The sequence below is a fragment of the Sorex araneus genome, chromosome X (genome assembly GCF_027595985.1).
Source record: "Sorex araneus isolate mSorAra2 chromosome X, mSorAra2.pri, whole genome shotgun sequence".
Taxonomy (NCBI): Eukaryota; Metazoa; Chordata; class Mammalia; order Eulipotyphla; family Soricidae; genus Sorex; species Sorex araneus.
Window position 1 is genome coordinate 163,740,150 of NC_073313.1, and position 20,385 is coordinate 163,760,534.

General features: G+C 54.4%; 1 protein-coding gene across 4 annotated transcripts in view; it reads right to left on the reverse strand.

The window, feature by feature from the left end:
- The window catches only part of TNR (tenascin R), a 265,395-nt gene that overhangs the window by 118,873 nt on the left and 126,137 nt on the right, over window positions 1-20,385 (reverse strand). The gene's annotated exons all lie outside the window — the stretch shown is intronic.

Genomic DNA, 20,385 nt, shown 5'->3' on the forward strand with positions numbered 1-20,385 from the left:
GGGAGAGAGAGAGGAGAGAGGAGAGAGAGGAGAGAGAGAGGGAGAGGGAGAGAGAGGAGAGAGAGAGAGGAGAGAGAGAGGGAGAGAGAGCAGAGAGAGAGGGAGAGAGAGGGAGAGAGAGAGGAGAGAGAGAGGAGAGAGAGAGGGAGAGGGAGAGAGAGAGGGAGAGAGAGAGGGAGAGAGAGGAGAAAGAGAGAGGGAGAGAGAGGAGAGAGAGAGGGAGAGGGAGAGAGAGAGGGAGAGAGAGCAGAGAGAGAGGGAGAGAGAGGAGAGAGAGGGAGAGAGAGGGAGAGAGAGGGAGAGAGAGAGGAGAAAGAGAGAGGGAGAGAGAGACAGAGAAAGAGAGAGAGGAGAGAGAGAGGAGAGAGGGAGGGAGAGAGAGACAGAGAAAGAGAGAGAGGAGAGAGAGAGCGCAAAGCCGGCGGGTACCACAGGGAACCCCCTGAAGGGAGGCCCAGAGCCTCCTCCAAGAATGCCTGAGCACTGGCTCCTGATTCCCGGAGCTCTTTCTCCCGAACTAGCCCCAAACCGCAAACACGCAGACAGCGCAGGCATCCCGCAGGGCTGGGGTGCGGGGGGTAAGCAGAGACCCCCGTGAGCCAGAGCGAAGGCAGAAGAAGGCCTCGCAGGAGGCCCCTCCCAGACGGCCTGGCCTTGGAGCGGCTTTTCCCCCAGAGAGCAGGTGACACGGCTGAGCGGGACAACGGGAGTGGGCGGGCGGGCGGGCGGGCCAGGGGCTGGGCGGGAGGCCCAGGGGTGAAGGTGGACACCGAGATAAACCACCCTCGGAGTGCCCCCCCCCACGCCTTCCAGCCTCAGAAGCCCCCGGGGACCTGCAAGGACCGGGCAGGCACGCCAAGGGACACTCGGGACGCAAGAGCCTGGGCACTCCAGCCCCCCAGGGCCCACCTGGGAAGCGCCCAGCTGCAGGCTTTGCTTCCAGCCTTCTCCTCCGCCCGCTCTTTACCCACCACCCCTCCCCCCCGTCCGGAAACCCTTTTCGCTCCCATTTTCTGGAAGAGTGCATGGCTGGGAAAGCAAGCATCTTAATTAATTAATTATTAATTAATTGATAAAGAGTCTTAATTAATTAATTTTGCTCTGCACTCAGGAATCACTCCTGGCAGTGCTTGGGGACCCTATGGGATGCCGGGGATCGAACCCGGGTCGGCCGCGTGCCAGGCCAACGCCCTCCCCGCTGTGCTACCTATCGCTCTGGCCCCTGGGGCTAATTCCTTAATGCCTCTTAACACCCCTTTCACTATTTTCAAATTCTCTCTGCCAGGGTTCAAGCCCAGCTCTCCTGCACGAGAGATGGTCACGTTGGCCCGGAGCTCTCAGTGCTCCTCTTCGCCACGAAAGAGATCTGAGCGTTTCTGCAGAGTTGCCCAGGAGACCGGCCCTGGCCATAAGCCAGTTTGGGCGTCATAAGTCACTTTTGGGTCATAAGTCACTTTTTTTTTCTTTCTGGGTCCCACCCGGCGATGCTCAGGGCTGACTCCTGCTCTGCACTCAGGAATCACTCCTGGCAGTGCTCGGGGGACCCTATGGGATGCTGGGAATCGAACCCGGGTCGGCCACGTGCCAGACCAACGCCCTACCCCGCTGTGCTGTCGCTCCAGCAGCCCTTCCTAAGTCACTTTTGGCGGGTGGTGAAATGCTGCAAGGCCAAACCCACCCTCTCCTCTCCTGCCTCCCCCCACACACACACACACACTTCCCTGCAAAGACGGGAATAAAGACCCTCATCAGAGGCAGCTTTGCCGTCCCCACACTGCCGTCCACCCTGGTCTTTCCAGGGTCGAAAACGGAGGCTCTGTCCAGCGGGGTGATCTGGGCTGCTTTCTCCCCGGGAGAGACGCACTGAGACTTTATTAAAGTCTGAACATGTGGGCGCCAGCGCCGTGTCCCTCCTCGTTTAATTAGCAATTAATTAGGCGGAGGTGTGGGTTTCTGGGGCCGCTCAAAGGCGGCTTCCATAATTATCTTGTATCGTCATCGACGATGGGAAAAGACAGCCAACGGGCGGCAGGTTTTTTTTTTCCCCCAGGTTCTTGAGACTTAATTGAATGACCCAGTGGAGAATCAAAATGAACAGACTGCCCTTTCCACAGTTTTATTAAAAAAAAAAAAAAAAAGCTAGAAAATGGGACAGGGTCATGCCCAGCTGACCTGTCACCCAGGCAGAGGAGACGGGAAGATTCATAGATGCTGTTTTCCTCTACCTGCCACCCCCCCCCACACATTTCCTGGACACCTCCCCAGACCCCCCCCCCAAGAAAGCCACGTTTGTTTCGGTTTTTTTTTTTTTTTTTTTTTTTTTTTGCTTTTTGGGTCACACCTGGCGATGCACAGGGGTTACTCCTGGCTCTGCACTCAGGAATTACTCCTGGCGGTGCTCAGGGACCCTATGGGATGCTAGGAATCGAACCTAGGTCAGTTGCGTGCAAGGCAAATGCCCTCCCCGCTGTGCTATCGCTCCAGCCCCAAATATCTGAACTTTTTAAAAAAAATTTAATTCTGCGCCACCCCCAGCGATGCTCAGGGCTGATTTCTGGCTCTGTGTTTAGGGATCCCTCTGATAGGGCCCAAGTGGCTATATGGGATGCTGGGAATCGAACCTGGGTTGGCCGCATGCAAGGCAAGTGCTCCACCTGCTGCACTATTGCTTCAGCCCTAAAGATGTGAACTTTGTATGAGGTAAAACCTCTATCTGCCTTGAATTCATTGACCTGCCATGCCACTGACTTCAGTCACAAGTAGGTTTTTTTTTTTTTTTTTTTTTGCTTTTTGGATCACACCTGGTGATGCACAGGGGTCACTCCTGGCTCTGCACTCAGGAATTACTCCTGGCGGTGCTCAGGGACCCTATGGGATGCTGGGAATCAACCCGGGTCGGCCGAGTGCAAGGCAAACGCCCTCCCCACTGTGCTATCGCTCCAGCCCGTGTTTCAGGGTTTTATGTTTGTGTTTGGGGCCACACCCAGTGGTGCTCAGGGCTGACTCCCCGCTCTCTGCTCAGGATTCAGCCCTGGCGGGCCTCGGGGGGCCAGGTGGGGTGCCGGGGGATCAAGCCAGGTGGGGTGCAGGCAGGCCCGTGCCTTTAGCTCCGTGCTCTCTTGCCAGCCCCAAGAAGGTCTGGGCTGTTGACCCAAGAGCGCACTGCTCCAGGGGTTAAGACCCCGGGGGTGCTCGGAGGGGGCTAAGCTTGCCCTGGGCCTCTGTCATCACTCGGTTTTCCCCGTGGCTCTGCAGGAATTAGCAAGCGAGCCCCGTCTGCGATCTTTTCTGCAATTCGGAGATGGTTGAACCCGGTTCTAATGGCCCCTGTCCACCCCAGAGAGCTGCCCAGGGCTCCATGGCAGATCGTGGAAAGGGCGTGGTGTGATGACCCGCCTCTGTCCACGTGGGGTTAGGGCTGGACAGATGACCTGATCTGCTCACCGCTGCCTTATAGTGAGGCCATATCATTACATCTCAGTAACTCCCAGATAATGACATTTCGGCATAACCTCCAGATAACTACATCTCAACATAACCTCCATATAACTGCATCTCGGCATAACCTCCAGATAACTGCATCTCAGTGTAACCTCCAGATAACTGCATCTCAGTGTAACCTCCAGATAATTGCATCTCAGTGTAACCTCCAGATGATAACTGCATCTCAACGTAACCTCCAGATAACTGCATCTCAGTGTAACCTCCATATAACTGCATCTCAGTGTAACCTCCATATAACTGCATCTCAGTGTAACCTCCAGATAACTGCATCTCAGTGTAACCTCCAGCTAACTACATCTCGGCATAACCTCCAGATAACTGCATCTCAGTGTAACCTCCATATAACTGCATCTCAGTGTAACCTCCATATAACTGCATCTCAGTGTAACCTCCAGATAACTGCATCTCAGTGTAACCTCCAGATAACTGCATCTTGGCATAACCTCCAGATAACTACATCTCGGCATAACCTCCAGATAATTGCATTTCAACGTAACCTCCAGATAACTACATCTCAGCATAACCTCCAGATAACTGCATCTCGATGTAACCTCCAGATAACTACATCTCAGTGTAACCTCCAGATAACTACATCTCGGCATAACCTCCGGATAACTACATCTCAACATAACCTCCATATAACTGCATCTCACTGTAACCTCCAGATAACTATATCTCAGTGTAAACTCCAAATAACTACATCTTGGCAAAACCTCCAAATAACTACATCTTGGCAAAACCTCCAGGTAACTGCATCTCAGCATAACCTCCAGGTAACTGCATCTCGGCGTAACCTCCAGATAACTACATCTCAGTGTAACCTCCAGATAACTACATCTTGGCATAACCTGCAAATAATTACATCTCAATATTCCCTCCTCACAATCCCATCTCAACACACCCTCCGTGTAACGGCATCTCAATGAGGCCCGCCTATCCCGGCATTTCTCCACGGATTCTCAGCGAGCCTCCCCCAACCCCAAGCTGCCTTAGGACCGAGTTCTGACCCCAACACCTCTCCCCCAGAACAGTTTCCAAGCTTCTGACCTCAGATGACTCATTTACCCTCATTAGAGATGGGAGATAGGGAGATCAGGGTCAGGCCCATTATCCTGTCCTCTGCACCCTACACCCACCGACCTCCCTGGGAGGGTGGGGGCAGCACTGTCAATCAGGCCTGTGAGCCCTGCTTCTGGTGGGGGAGGGGAGCGGGACAACACTGCCAATCAGGCCAGAGACCTCCGCTGGGGGCGGGGATAGCACTGCCAATCAAGCCAGAGCCCTCCCTCTGGGGGCGGGGATAGTACTTCCAATCAAGCCAGAGCCCTCCTTCTGGGGGTGGAGTCAGCACTGTCAATGAAGTCAGAACCCTACCTGGGGGCGGGGCCAGTTCAGCCAAGCAATCAGAGCCCTCCTGGCTTTTTATGGGACTGGCTTCAGTTTCCTGGTGCCTGGCACTGTCCTTGGGTCTTTTTTTTTTTTTTAAGACCAGCAAGTTCTTTATTTCTTTATTTTGCTTTCTGGGTCACACCCAGCGACTCTCAGGGGTCACTCCTGGCTCTGCACTCAGGGATCACTCCTGGCGGTGCTTGGGGGACCCTATGGGATGTCAGGGATTGGACCCAGGTGATCCATGTGCAAGGCCAACGCCCTCCGCCCTGTACTGTTGCTCCGGCCCTGCCCTGGGGTCCTGACACCCTTGGAGTTTTGGCCCTCAGCCGCGTGGACACCCCCCCTGGACAGGCCTCCCCGCTAGGAGCACCAAGCCCTGAAATCAAGTTCGAGGTGGAACTGGCGACTCTAAGCCCCGCCTGCGTGTGCTCCAGCGCCTTGAGGCCCCGCCCCCGCCCCAAGGGATCCTGTTTTACACCCCCTCGCTCTATTTCCATCTCTGCATTTCCCCTCATGCTTAGATCTTAGTTTCAGCTCGGAGGCGGAAAAAAAAATCAGAATTTAAATATTTAGGAAGTAAGGTTATGGCGTATTTTATCAAGGCTTACAGCCCTGGTTCTTTGCTTGGGGGTCCCCAGAGAGTCCGGTGAGGTAGGCAGGGAGGGAAAGAAATGACAGCTTTATCTTCCTGCTTCCACGCCAAATGCAGTAATATTAGCCTCCCGTTCCGAATGCGGCCACAAGTCAGGGGGGCGGGAGCCGTCAGACGGTGCAAATCACCGAAACTTTCCCATCTCGTTACAGCCGTTGCAGATCTGCTGAAATATTGCTGCAAGTTATTGCGACGTCCAAAACCACAATACCCGGCAGTGGATCCTGTTATTTACTGTGTTAATAAAAAGACACATCTATTACCACCCAGCCAAGGTGGTTTGGTTATTGGGGGGAGGGGGGAGGTATTTGGAGAACTGCATTTCAATTTAAAAAAATGTGGGCGCTGGAGCAATAGCACAGCGGGGAGGGCGTTTGCCTTGCACGCGGCCAACCCGGGTTCGATCCCCGGCATCCCATAGGGTCCCCCAAGCACTTCCAGGAGTAATTCCTGAGTGCAGAGCCAGGAGTAGTAACCCCTGAGCATCGCTGGGTGTGACCCAAAAAGCAAAAAAAAAAAAGTGATTTCTCTGTGTCCAGCTCTGTTCGACTTTCTGCCCTACGAAGCCTGATCTGTATGGCTGATACACCCACCCGAGCCCAGCGGGGACCCCCTAGATACATCCCCACCCCCGAGGATGTGTTGTTCCTGTTTCCCAGCTCTGCAGACAGGCAAAGAATGAAACCACTGGCTTTAGGTCATCCATACGCAACAGAGCGCGCAGAGTAGGGGTCACAGATAACGGACCCCACAGGAGAAATGTGTGCGGCCCAGTCACGCTCTGGACCCGGGAATTCGGGTGCTTGCTGGACGCCCCTCTGGGACTGCCCCTGAGCTGGGCACTCTCGCTGGGGTGACGCTGCCTTCGAGGACGGCACCCAATGGCTTTGTCATCAGTGCCCTCTATGTGGGCCGACTTTCTGCCCTACAAAACCTGGTCTGAAGGGCTAATACACCCACCCGGCGATGCACAGGGCTGACTCCTGGCTCTGCACTCAGGAATCACCCCTGGCGGTGCTCAGGGGACCATATGGGATGCTGGGAATTGAACCTGGTTGGCCGTGTGCAAGGCAGACGCCCTCCCCGCTGTGCTATCGCTCCAGCCCTCCAACCGTTCTCTTAACCACTTTCCCTGCTGGGTTGCAGCTGACCCTGGCCTTCAGCTGGACCGTCCGAAGAGAGTTCGGTGGCATCAGAGCTGGACTCCGCCTTCCAGCCCCCAGCCCCCTGTGAAAGGGAGAGAGGGCTCACAGCCAATACAGCTGCTTGTGACCAGAAAGTGCTCCCGGGGCAAACCAACAGGAGACTAAGTCATGGCAGACAAGTACCCTAGTCAGAATCCTGAAGCACTGTAGCACTGTCATCCCGTTGCTCATCGATTTGCTCGAGCGGGCACCAGTCACGTCTCCACGGTGAGACTTGTCGTGACTGTGTTTGGCATATTGAATACACCACGGGGAGCTTGCTAGGCTCTGCTGTGCGGGCGGGATCCTCTTGGTACCTTGCCAGGCTCTCCGAGAGGGACGGAGGAATCGAACCTGGGTCGGCCACGTGCAAGGCCAACGCCCTCCCCGCTGTGCTGTGGCTCCAACCCAGTCAGAATCCTACCCAAGTAAAATAACCAGAAAACTGCCATTTTGAGCCGATTAGGCAGGGCGGAGAATTGGAGATCATTCATAACAAATCATTAGCGTCAGCTGATGGAAAATGAGTGAGTTTATACGGAGCCACACGCAGGGCTGAAAGGAGGCCCTGAAAGGGACCCCCCTCTGCCACCCACTCTGGGGATGCCAGGGGGTCCAGGAGGTGGGGTCTCTCTCTTTTCTTTCTCTCTCTCTCTCCTTTCTTTCTTTTTCTTTCTTTCTTTCTTTCTTTCTTTCTTTCTTTCTTTCTTTCTTTCTTTCTTTCTTTCTTTCTTTCTTTCTTTTTTTCTTTCTTCCTTTCTCTCTCTCTTTTCTCTCTCTCTTTTCTTTCTCTCTCTTTTCTCTCTCTCTTTTTTTTCTCTCTCTTTTCTTTCTCTCTCTTCTTTCTCTCTCTTCTTTCTCTCTCTTCTTTCTCTCTCTCTTCTTTATCTCTCTTCTCTCTCTCTCCTCTCTCTCTCTCCTCTCTCTCTCTTCTCTCTGTGCCTCAGCCTGGTCCACGTCTGACCAGGAAGATGGACGGGATCCGCTGTGTTACGTGTCTAGACCGGGTCCTGAGGGCGTGGCCAGGCCGTGCTGTGGGGGCTGCACTACCTGGAAATGCCCCCCTTTGAGGGGGGTCTTCCAGCCGGAAATGGCCAGGGTTCGACCCATCACTCACTAATAAAAGGCCACAGAGGGAGTCGGACAGAAGTGACGGCTGTGAACCCGGTGATTGATGAAGTCGAGGCCCTGGCGGGTGTTTTCCCAGCCCGGGGACCAGCCCCAGAGGGGCCCGCAGGGGCACTACCAGCTCAGATCCAGGGGCCCCGGCCCCCACCTTCAGCACGGGCGCCTCTTGTGCTGTGGGGAGGTGAAGGGACCAAGAGTCCTTGACGCACCTGCCAGGCCGTCTCCTCGGGACACCAGGCCCCGGCTCGGCGTCTCTGAGCTGACGCGGAATTCAGGAGGGGCTTCAGAGTCCCTGCCCTGTTCTTCCTCCTCTGCCCCCCAAATCTGACCTCTCACGGCCATGGCAGAGGGACGATCCCAGCTTGGGCTCCGAGCAAGGATGAGTCAAGGATGAGTCTTCAATGCATGGTTAGGAGGATGAGGGAGTGAGGGAGTGAATGAGTGAATGAGTGAATGGGTGAATGAATGAGAGAATGACTGAGTGAATGAGAGAATGAATGAGTGAATAAGTGAGCGAATGAAAGATCAGAATGAGTGAATGAGTGAATGAGGGAGTGAGTAAATGAGTGAATGAATGAGGGAGGGAGTGGATGAGTGGATGAATGAGTGAAGGTGAGGGAGTGAGTGAATGAATGAACAAATGAGTGAGAGAGCTTGTGAGAGTGACTGGGAGTGAAAGAGTGAAAGTGGGTGTGAGTGTGAGTATGAGTACATGAGAGAGTGAGTGAGTGAATGAGAGTGAGTGAGAATGGGAGTGAGACAGTGAGTGCAAAAGTGAGTGTGTGAGAGAATGAGACAGTGAGAGTGAGAATGAGAGAGTGAATAAGAGTATGTGAGTAAGAAAGTGGATGAGAGTGAGTGAATGAGAGGAGAGAGAGGGTGAGTGAGAATGAGAGTGAATGAATGAGTGAATGAATGACGGAGTGAGTGAATGAGGGAGTGAATGAGGAAGTGAATGAGTGAATTAGTGAATGAATGAGGGAGGGAGTGAATAAATGAATGAGAGAGTGAATGAGTGAGGAAGTGAGTGAATGAATGAGTGAGTGAATGAGTGAGGAAGTGAGTGAAGGAGTATAAGTGAATGAGTGAATGAATGAGTGAGAGTTCATGACGGAGTGAAAGAGTGAAAGTGAGAGTGAATGAATGAGAGTGAGAGTGAGAATAAGAGAGTGAGTGAGTGAATGAGAGTGACAGAGTGAATGAGTGAGTGAGTGAATGAGAGTGACAGAGTGAATGAGAGTGAGTGAGAGGGTGGGTGAGTCAGTGCGGGGCGAGCCCCCTGCTGCCCTCTCTGCTGTCTAACCAGGTCCTGGGAGAGCAAACACCCTCCGTTCCCAGCGGCGGGCCTGGCGGGGTGGGGGGGGTGGGGGTGGGCTGGGCCACACTGACTTAAGGCAAACGCTGACAAGCGGTTTCTGCATAATCACAGACGCTTCTGGCTCATTCTAACCCGGAAAACACCAACTCTGGGGCTGGAGCGGGAGCACAGCGGGGAGGGCGTTCAATTCCCAGCATCCCACAGGGTCCCCCTACTCTCGGCAGCTTGCCCCGCTCTCCGAGAGGGATGGAGGAATTGAACCTGGGTCGGCCGCGTGCCAGGCCAACGCCCTACCCACCCCGCCCGCACGGCAGAGCAGCGTATTTGATATGCCAAAAACAGTATCAACAAGTGTCACCATGGAGATGTGACTGGTGCCCGCTCAAGCAAATCGATGAACAACGGCATGACAGTGCGACAGTGCTACAATTTTATTCTAAGCTAAAAAAAAAAATTTTTTTTTGGTGGACCTGGCAGTGCTCAAGGGACCCTATGGGATGCCAGAGATCGAACCCGGGTCAGCCATGTGCAAGGTAAACGTCCTCCCCGCTGTGCTATCGCTCCGGCCCCCAAGCTGAAAAAAAATTTTTTTTTTGTTTTTGGGTCACACCCGGCAATGCACAGGGGTTACTCCTGGCTCATGCACTCAGGAATTACTCCTGGCTGTGCTAAGGGGACCATATGGGATGCTGGGAATCGAACCCGGGTCGGCCGCGTGCAAGGCAAATGCCCTCCCCGCTGTGCTATTGCTCCAGCCCCCCAAGCTGAAAATTTTTTATTATATATATATATATACATATATATATATATATACATATATATATATATATATATATATATAAAAGACAGACGCCAGGAGCTCTCCAGGAGGGAGCGTGTGACAGGGAAGGTTAGGAGACACGAGGCTAATGAACTAGAGAATATTGGTTACATCTCACTTGATTACACACGGAGAGTGTAGAAGCATCTAGGCGACATGACTGGCCATTTCTCTGCGGAGGCTCGGAGCAACGCCCCCGCTCCTGTTCCTCTCCGGCCTGCAGGTCTGAGTCAAGGTTTCGAGAAATTACCGATTCATCAACCAACACCGAGACGCCCCCTTGGGAGCTGCCACGTGGAAAAGATTATCCTGTCCCCATGCCCAGGCGCTGCCTGGTGCTAGGAACGTCTTCAGGCAGGACAGAGAGGCTGGGACCCCCACCTTCGTGCTGGGCCAGACAGGAATGGCCCCTGAGGGAGGGTCTGAGACCTGAGGCTAGGAAAGGACCCCAAGATTGCTCCCGGCTTGGGTCTGGAATGCAGGAAAACGTTCAGAAGAGGCTGGTCCTGGGTTTGGGGTCCTGCACGAAACTTCTCTTTGAGAGAGAGACAGAGAGAGGGAGGGAGGGAGGGAGAGAGAGAGGGAGAGAGGGGGAGAGAGAGAAAGAGGGAAGGAGAGAAAGAGAGGGAGAAAGAGGGAGGGGAGATAGAAAAAGAGGGAGAGAGAAAGAGAGGGAAGGAGAGAAAGGGAGAGAGAGAAAGAGAAGGAGGAAGAGAGGGAGAGAGGGAGGGAGGGAGAGGAGAAAGGGAGAGAGGAAGGAAGAGAGAAGGAGAGAGAGGGAGAGAGGGAGGGAGAGAGGGAGGGAGAAAGAGGGAGAGAGGGAGGGAGACAGAGGGAGAGAGGGAGGGAGAGAGAGGGAGAAAGAGAGACAGAGGGAGAGAGAGGGAGAGAAAGGGAGAGGGAGGGAGAGGGAGAGGGAGAGAGAGGGAGAGGGAGAGAGAGGGAGAGGGAGAGGGAGAGAGAGGGAGGGAGGGAGAGAGAGGGAGAGAAAGGGGGAAGAGGGAGAGAGGGAGGGAGAGAGAGAAGGAGAGAGACAGAGGGAGAGGGAGAGGGTGAGAAAAGGAGAAAGGGAGGAAGAGAGGGAGAGAGGGAGAGGGAGGGACAGAGAGAAAGAGAGAGGGAGGGAGGGGGAGAGAGAAAAAGAGAGAGGGAAGGAGAGAGAAAAAGAGAGGGAGGTACAGAGAGAAAGAGATAGAGGGAGGGAGAGAAAAAGAGAGAGAGGGAGGTACAGAGAGAAAGAGATAGAGGGAGGGAGGGAGGGAGGGAGAGAGAGAGTGATCAGGGTCCTCTTGACCACAACAAAAAGAAGTTGCCCAAGAGAAGAGGAAGAGAGAAAGGTCACCGAGACACACAACCTGCTGAAAATTCGGGTATGCGGGTTTGTGATGCAGGTTTGTAACTGAAATCTCCAGACTTTCTTGGCTTCGGGATGGGCAAACTGCCCCCCACCACACACACCTCTCTGTACTTCTGGCAATCACGTGTACACCCCAAGGCCCCCTGGTTATAAAAGCTGCTCCAGCCTTATCTTCCCACCTTCCCGACAAATACACCCTGAACAAACACGATGACTCTTAGCACCTGTATTGCAAACCAGCATGCACGAAAGGAGAGAGGGAGGGGCTGGAGTGATAGCACAGTGGGGAGGGCATTTGCCTGGCAGGCAGCCGACCCAGGTTCGAATCCCAGCATCCCACAGGGTCCCCTGAGCACCGCCAGGAGTAACTCCTGAGTGTAGAGCCGGAGTAACTCCTGAGCATCACTGGGTGTAACCCAAAAAAGAAAAAAAGAAAGAAAAATTTAACAAAAAAAGAAAAAAAGTGAGAGAGAAGAGTCAGGGACGAAGTTCATGGTTTCCTGAAAAGCCCTGAGAGGCCCTCGGTGTCCTACACCCACCAGAGTCTGAAGGAAGGCACGAGAGAATTCCAACTCAGCATGCTGGCCTGGGGGTATAGGCACTTTCCTTAGAAGTAGCTGACCCGGGTTGCATCTGATCCCCGGAGCACCACCAGGAGTGGCCCTGAGCACAGAGCCAGGAGTCAGCCCTGAGCCCTGCCAGGTGTGATCCGATACCTTCCAAACCCCCCCTCAAATGACACGCTGACTCGAACACAGTCTCTCATTTCTCTCCCTCCCAGAAGGTCTCCCCACATTAGTTGGAATCTAACCTGGTCCCCAAGACCTGCTAAGGACACCCCACAAATCCGGAGTGCTTCCTCCTGCCACGAGCCACATTAGACGGTCAGAAGGTAGAAACCCCGTCATCGGCCACGTCCAGATCGCACGTCCTTCTCTCCAGAAAGGGAGCAACATGACACCCGCCATAACCATGCCGCCGAACCCCGCGCCAGGCTGTTTCACTCGGGGCACCCCGGAGGGGGACAGGTGAGACCCCTCCCCGCCCCAAGGGACCCAGCCCCGGCAGCCGAAAAAACCTCCAGGACTCGGCCCCTGCCACGTTCACGGCCACTCTCCACACACTCGGACGGAGCATCACCCACGAGTGAACCTATTCCTGGACCACGAGGCCACATATGCAGCCACACAACACTGCAAACCAAACACTCTACCACACTCCAGAATTACTGCACCACACTTCAAAGCAGGAGGGATCCAAAGTAGGAAGGAGGCAATCAATCTTAGAGGGAAATATACTTATTTCTTACAAAAAAAATATATATATATAAATACACAAGGCTCAACCTTTAACAACACTTTAGTCACCTCTTAGAGAAGGGTTTAATGGGCCCCGGGTGAAATACAACAACTCTCACCTCATTCCTTGAAGGATACTTTTTTGTACCATTCTCAGCAGATTTTCATAACAAACAATGCAAAATATATGATTTTTGGTTTTGCTTTGGGGCAGGGATTGGGTGTTCGGGATGGAAACATCTGAAATATGGTGGTGGGAAGGTGTCATGGTGGTGGGATTGGTGTGTCAATGTTAAATATAATCAAATATGGTGAACTACTTTATAAAATAAGCACTGTAGCACTGTCGTCCCGTTGCTCATTGATTTGCTCGAGCGGGCACCAGTCATGTCTCCATGGTGAGACGTGTTGTTACTGTTTTTGGCATATTGAATACGCCACGGGGAGCTTGCGAGGCTCTGCCGTGCGGGCGGGATCCTCTCGGTAGCTTGCCAGGCTCTCCGAGAGGGGCGGAGGAATCGAACCCGGGTCGGCCAAGTGCAAGGCAAACACCCTACCTGCTGTGCTATCGCTCCAGTTCTTAAAAATAAAAAAATAAAATAAAAAAGAAAACTAGCTAGAGAACTGACCGGAGTCTGCTGTGCTCCCGGGGGAAGGGGTGGGGGAGAGGCTGGCGGCAGGGAGAAGGGGCCACATAGGAGGGACCCGAGACTGTCTGGGGACCTGAGCTTGACCACTGTGGGGAATGAAAGCTGCCACAGCCCCCGGCACTCGGACCTGGGCCTCTCCCAGAGTCCAGCCACCAGGTGAGTCTGTGGCCGCTGCCCGCATCAGAGTCTCAGTCTCCGTGAGGGGCCTCAGTGCCAACGTGCTGGGCCTGCCCCACCCATGACAGATGTGGATTTCTGTCTGAGTGTGTCAAGGTGCCTTATTTGTGTCTAATGCAGCAAGAGCGAACACACACACACACACACAAATGCGCGCACACACGCACATGCACACACATGCACATGCATGCACACACACGCATGCACACTACATGTACACACACGCACACATACATGCACATATACATACATGCACACACGCACATACACACATGCACGCACACACATTCTCTCTGACGGGATTACAGATGTCACTCTGAAAGTGACCATCTGCAGGCAGAGAACCGTTAGCTAGACCATTTTGCTTTTTTTTTTTTTTTTGCTTTTTCGGGGGGGGGGGTGGTCACACCTGGCGATGCTCAGGGCTGACTCCCGGCTCTGCACTCAGGAATCACTCCTGGCTGTGCTTGAGGGACCCTATGGGATGCCGGGGATCGAACCCGGGTCAGCCACATGCAAGGCAAACGCCCTCCCCGAGGTGCTACCATCGCTCCGGCCCCAGCTAGACCACTTTGAAGGCCGGGAAGCAGGAGGACACAGGCCACTCATTCAGAGACCCGGGGGAGCTGGTGCAGGAGGGGAAGACTCGGGGCAAGCACCTGGAGCAAAAGGACAGGAAGGAGAGTCCCAGGAACTGCGAACTGTGCGCAGGCGGTACTGCAGACAGACAGGGAGCACGTCTGCGTAGAAGGAACCACATGCCTCAGAGTTCCTCTCCGTCCACGCCCAACCCAACCGCTGTCTTACCCTCTAGAGAGCACAAACTACGAATAGAAAGGAGGTGGACTCACGGGGCTGGAGCGATAGCACAGCGGGGAGGGCACTGGCCTGGCATGCAGCGGACCCGGGTTCAATCCCTGGCATCCAACAGGGTCCCCCGAGCACCGCCAGGAGTGATTCCTGAGTGCAGAGCCAGGAGTCAGCCCTGAGCATCGCCGGGTGTGGCCCCCCCAAAACAAAAAGCAAACCAACAAGCGGGTGGACCCGAGAATGCCAGCGCCTGCTGAATTTCAGGAAAATCCACTCTGCAGTGTCCCCGCCACCCCCCCCCCCCCGCCCCTCACTCCCCCTGCCTGGAGCTGTCTGTCTTTGGGGGAAACGAAACATGTCACGGAGTGAACGAGGCGACAACTGATTTCTCTACTAATTACTCCAGCTCCTAAGGGCGTCCCCTCCCTCCCCCAGCCCTGGGAGCATGAACGTCATATGTTGGCATACGCGCACTGCCTCTGATCAGCCCTACCGGCGCTCATGCCTGCCGTGAGAGGAACAAGGAAGGCTTGACACACCTCTGGATCAGGGTACCAGGAAATAGAAGATGCAGGAAACAGGGCGCGGGGTGGGGGGGCTTGAGAAGACGCCATTTCACTCAGGAAACAGATCAGAGGGGTGCTATGTGCAAGGGACAGCCAGAAGGCAAGAGAGACAAGAGAGGCATGAAATAACACACCCTGGCTACCACAGACCCCGGTGAACCAGATGGATTTCTGTCTGAATGTATCAAGGTGCCGTATTTGTGTCTAATGCAGCAAGAGCGAACACACATACCCACACGTATGCACACACGTGCACACACATGCATGCACACATGCACACACGTGCACATACATGCATACACACACGCACACACACATACATATGCGTGCACTCATGCACACACCTATGCATGCACGCACATGCATGCAATGCATGCACACATACATGCATGCACACATACATGCACACATGCACACACATGTGCACACACGCACACACATGTGCATACACGCACATTCTCTCTGATGGGATTACAGATGTCACTTGGAAAGTGACCATTTGCAGGCAGAGGAGAAACAGTAGCTAAATCATTTTTCTTTTTCTTTTTTTTATTTTTGCTTTTTCGGGGGGGTCACACCCGGCAATGCTCAAGGGTCCCTCCTGGATCTGCACTCAAGAATCGCTCCTGGGGGCCGGAGCAATAGCACAGCGGGGAGGGCGTTTGCCTTGCACGTGGCTGACCCGGGTTCGATTCCCAGCATCCCATACGGTCCTCTGAGCACCGCCAGAAGAGACCCCTGTGCATCGCTGGGTGTGACTGAAAAAGAAAAGAAAAAGAAAAAAAGAATCACACCTGGCGGTGCTCAGGGGACCCTATCCGGGTCAGCCATGTGCAAGGCAAATGCCCTCCCCAGTGCCCTATCATCACTTCGGTGCCAGCTAGACCATTTTGAAGGCCGACAAGCAGGTGGACACAGGCCACCCATTCCAAGGCGCAGGGGAACTGGTGCAGGAGAGGAAGCAATACTACTTCTAAGCTACCGAGAGGATCCGCCCGCACGGCAGAGCCTGGCGAGCTCCCTGTGGCATATTCGAGATGCCCAACACAGTCACCGCAAGTCTCACCATGGAGACGTGACTGATGCCCGCTCGAGCACATCAATGAGCAACGGGACGACAGTGCGACAGTGCTTTGTCCTATTGAAATCAGAAAGTTTTATCCTACTGAAAGGTATGGCTGGAGCAATAGCACAGCGGGGAGGGTGTTTGCCTTGCACTCGGCCGACCTGGGTTCGATTCCCAGCATCCTATAGGGTCCCCTGAGCACCGCCAGGAGTGATTCCTGAGTGCATGAAAGGCACGACTTCCCGGAATAAAATGGCTCACGAAATGATGACCGCCACCAATAAAAAATAAAAACAGGAGCCACACAAACGCCCACTGGCCCCATGTCCAGCCCCGGCAGGAAGATGCTCGGAGGCCTGTATAAGCCTCGGAGGTCACAGGGCAGGGGGCAGAGGGCGGCGAGAAGCAGACTTAGAGTCCCCGTGCTCCACGGAGACCCAGGAGTTGTGCTGTAGAAACTTGGGCCGAGTCCCTTCAGCCACACGCCAGTCTGAGGGAGGAGGCGGCACATCTCAGCGACGTTCCCGCCTTCGCTGACCCCCGGCACCCTGGACGCCCCACACAGGGCACAAAGGCAGAGGCGGGAGACAGAAACCGGAGTCTGGGAAGAGCCTGGAGAACCCTCGCCGCCCGCTGCCCAGTCGAGCCTGGGGTCTGAGCCAGGCCGAGGCCGCCAGCCAGCAGCGCCCACACCAGCGGGACGCTGATTGAGATCACGGCCCGACGCGGCTTCCTGCTGGGCCAACATTTACGGAGGGAGAGTGGACACACGAAATATTGGCTTTAGCGACGGCCGTGGGCAGCCCAACGGCACGGGTGGCCGGAAATGTCCAGGTACACGTGGGAACGCGCGCATGTTGTGTCTCTGCGTGTCTGGTGTGTGTGTCTGTGTGTGTGTCTGGGTTTGCGTGTGTATCTGGGCGTGTGTCTAGTGTCTGTGTGTGTCTGAGGCTGTATGTGTGTCTCTGTGTGTGTCTAGTGTGTGTGTGTGTGTGTAGTGTCTGTGTGCATCTCTGTGCATGCTTGTGTGTGGGTTTGAGGGGGTGGGTGTGTCTGTGTGACTAGTATCTTTGTGTGTGTCTGTGTGTGTCTGTGCATTATGTGTCTGTGTGTGTCTAGTGTGTATATGTGTGTCTCTGTGTGTCTATGTGTCTAGTATGTGTATGTGTGTCTGTGTGTGTGTGTCTGTGTCTGTGTGTGTCTAGTGTGTGTATGTGTGTGTCTCTGTGTGTGTTTCTAGTGTCTGTGTGTTCCTGTGTGTGTGTAGTGTCTGTGTGCATCTCTGTGCATGCCTGTGTGTGGGTCTGAGGAGGTGGATGTGTCTGTGTGTGACTAGTGTCTATGTGTGTCTGCGTCTGTCTGTGCATCATGTGTCTGTGTGTGTCTAGAGTCTGTATGTGTGTGTCTGTCTGTGTCTGTTTATGTGTATCTCGGTGGATGTCTCTGTGTGTCTAATGCCTGTGTCTGTGTGTGTCTGAAGGGGTGTGTGTGTCTATGTGTGTGTCTAGTATCTGTGTGTATGTATGTGTCTCTGTGTGTCTCTGTGTGTGTGTCTAATGTCTATGTGTCTAAGGCTGTGTGTGAATGTGTGTCGTGTGTGTGTCTGTGTCTCTGTGTGTATCTGGATGTGTGTCATAGAGAGTCCGTATGTCTCTCTATGCGTGCCTGTGTGTGTGTCTGAGTGTGTGTCTAGTATCTGTGTGTATGTGTGTGTCTAGTGTCTGTGTGTCTCTCTGTGTGTTCAATGTCTGTGTGTCTGTGTGTGTATCTGAGGGTGTGTGTGTGTGTCTGGGTATATCGTGTGTGTGTGTGTGTGTGTGTGTCAGCAGGGTGGACAGAGAGAGGGCTGCAGAATGGTAATTCTTCATCTTCCAAGGGAGAAAAATCAACATTTGGTTTTGAAAATGCAAGAAACAAAAAAATGGCAAGAAATAGTAGCCGGAATGCTAAAAAAAAAAAAAAAAAAAAAAAGTCTAACTACTAAAAATACCAAAGAGATAGACTTAAACACGAGGACACAGCGAGGCCGCCTCGGAGGTACAGCCCTCAGTGTTGGGAGGCCGAACCTGACTTATTAACAATATAAATTATTTTACCTTTACTTATTTATTTCACATAGACTTTTAAAACGGAATCCCATGAGATACAGTTACAAAGCTGTTCACTGTTTCAGATACAATGTTCTGGTTTCAGATACAATGTTGCAATGCCCACCCCGCCCCCAGGGCGCATTTCCCACCACCAACAGCCTCTGTATCCCTCCCGGACATGTTACTAATAAACATTTATTTTGTTTCCTTTTGGGGTCACACCCGGCAATACTCAGGGGTCACTCCTGGCTCTGGGCTGAGGAATCCCTCCTGGCGGTGCTCGGGGGACCCTAGGGGATGTTGGGGATCGAACCAGGTTGGCCTCATGCAAGGCAAACGCCCTCCCCTCTGTGCCTTTCCTCGGACCCCCAACATTAATGTTTTAATAATAGAAATAAAAGGAGACTGATTTTACAGCTGGCTTTAAACGCCGCCGGAGTTTCTGCTGCGTCAGCCAGAGACGGCTCTGACTTGTACAGAGCTCCAAAGGCAGAAGAACGCGCCCATCTTCCGCCCTGGGGGGGAGGGGTGAGCCTGGGGGTCTGCGGGCGAGCCGAGGCCCTGGTCTGGGAGGGCAGGACCAGGCCCTACCGGCTCACGGCTACCCCCTCAGACACACAAGGGAACCAGGACTCAGACCCGGTGATGCGCTCAGACCTGGGCACCTCCGGGTCATCAGAAGCACAGGCCCCTCCCCAACACACCCCTCCCGTCCACACGACCCCCCTCCCATCCGCCCCTTCCTACCCCACCCCTCCCATCCACCCCATCCTTCCCACCCCTCCTATCTACCCCATCCTCCCCCCTCCCATTCATCCCATCTAACCCCCTCCCATTCTACCCCACCCCTCCCATCCACCCCATCCTTCCCACCCCTCCCATCCATCCCATCTTATCCGCATCCCATCCTACCCCACCCCTCCCATCCACCCCATCCTTCCCACCCCTCCTATCCACCCCATCCTCCCCCTCCCATTCATCCCATCCAACCCCCTCCCATCCTACCTCACCCCTCCCATCTGCTCCATCCTACCCCCTCCCATCCACCCCATCCTACCCCCTTCCATCCTAGCCCACCCCTCCCACCCACCCTATCCTACCCCCATCCTACCCCACCCCTCCCATCCACCCCATCCTGCCCGCATCCCATCCTACCTCACCCCTCCCATCTGCCCCATCCTACCCCCTCCCATCCTACTCCCTCCCATCCTACCCCACCCCTCCCATCCACCCCATCCTACCCGCTCCTATCCATCCCGCCTCCCAACCTGCCCCACCCCTCCAATCCTACCCTACCCCACCTCGTCGCACCTCATCCCATCCACCCAACCCCACCCTTCCTATCCGTCCCATCCTACCCCTCTATCCCTTCCCACCCCTCCCATCCTCCCCCACCTTATCCCATCCTACCTCACCCCACCCACCCCCACCCATGTCTCTAGAAGCCCAGTACTCTGAAAACACATGGATCTGGCCACACGGAATTGACTACAGGGGGTCTCCAGGGGGCTTCATTCCTCCCCTGCCCGCCCGCTCTGCTGTCTGAGGCTGAGGGCAGGGTGACCAAGATGAGAGGAGGAAACCCAGGGATGGAAGATGAGGCACCCTTAAAACTGCCACGTGTCCCTATGGGGTCTGCTGAGTGATCTAAGGCAAGTGTGTGTGTGCATGTGTGTGTACATGTGTGCGCATGCATGTGTGCGCGCATTGTGAGTGCGTGAGTGTGTACATGTGTGTATGTACATGTGTGTATGTGTGTGCATGCATGTGTGTGCGTGCCTGTGTGTGCATGTGTACATGTGTGTGCATGCTTTGTGAATGCATGAGTGCATACACGTGTGTGCGTGTGTATTTACATGTATGTGTGTGCATACACGTGTGTGCATGTGCATGTGTGTGTGCGTATGTGTGTGCATGCGTGTGTGTGCATGTGTGTGCATGTGTGTGTGGTGGCAGTGGCAGGCTGTGTCCTGATCACCCACCACGCCCCTCCGGCCCCCAGTTCTTGGCGCTCTCTTGATCCCAGTTTTGTGTTTGCCCAGATGGGCTCATCACATCCAAGTGCTCGCTGCAGGTGTGACTCCAACACCCGGGACCACTGTGTTCCCGTCAGCTCACTTCCCGTCCCGGCCACTGTACTGGGGCCCCGACACCCTTCCCGACTTTCTCACAGTGTCTCGGCTCCTCACGAGGCGCGTTCACAGCCGGGGTTCCCGGGGAGACCCTGGGCCTCCTTCCCTCGTTCCTAATTAGCGAGACGCCCGCGGTAATTAAGACACGAGCAGCCCCTTGTCACGGCCACGTGATCAGGAGATGAGATGGGCGGGAGGGGGGGGCGTGGAGCGCGCCTCGAAGACAACTCCAACCACATGC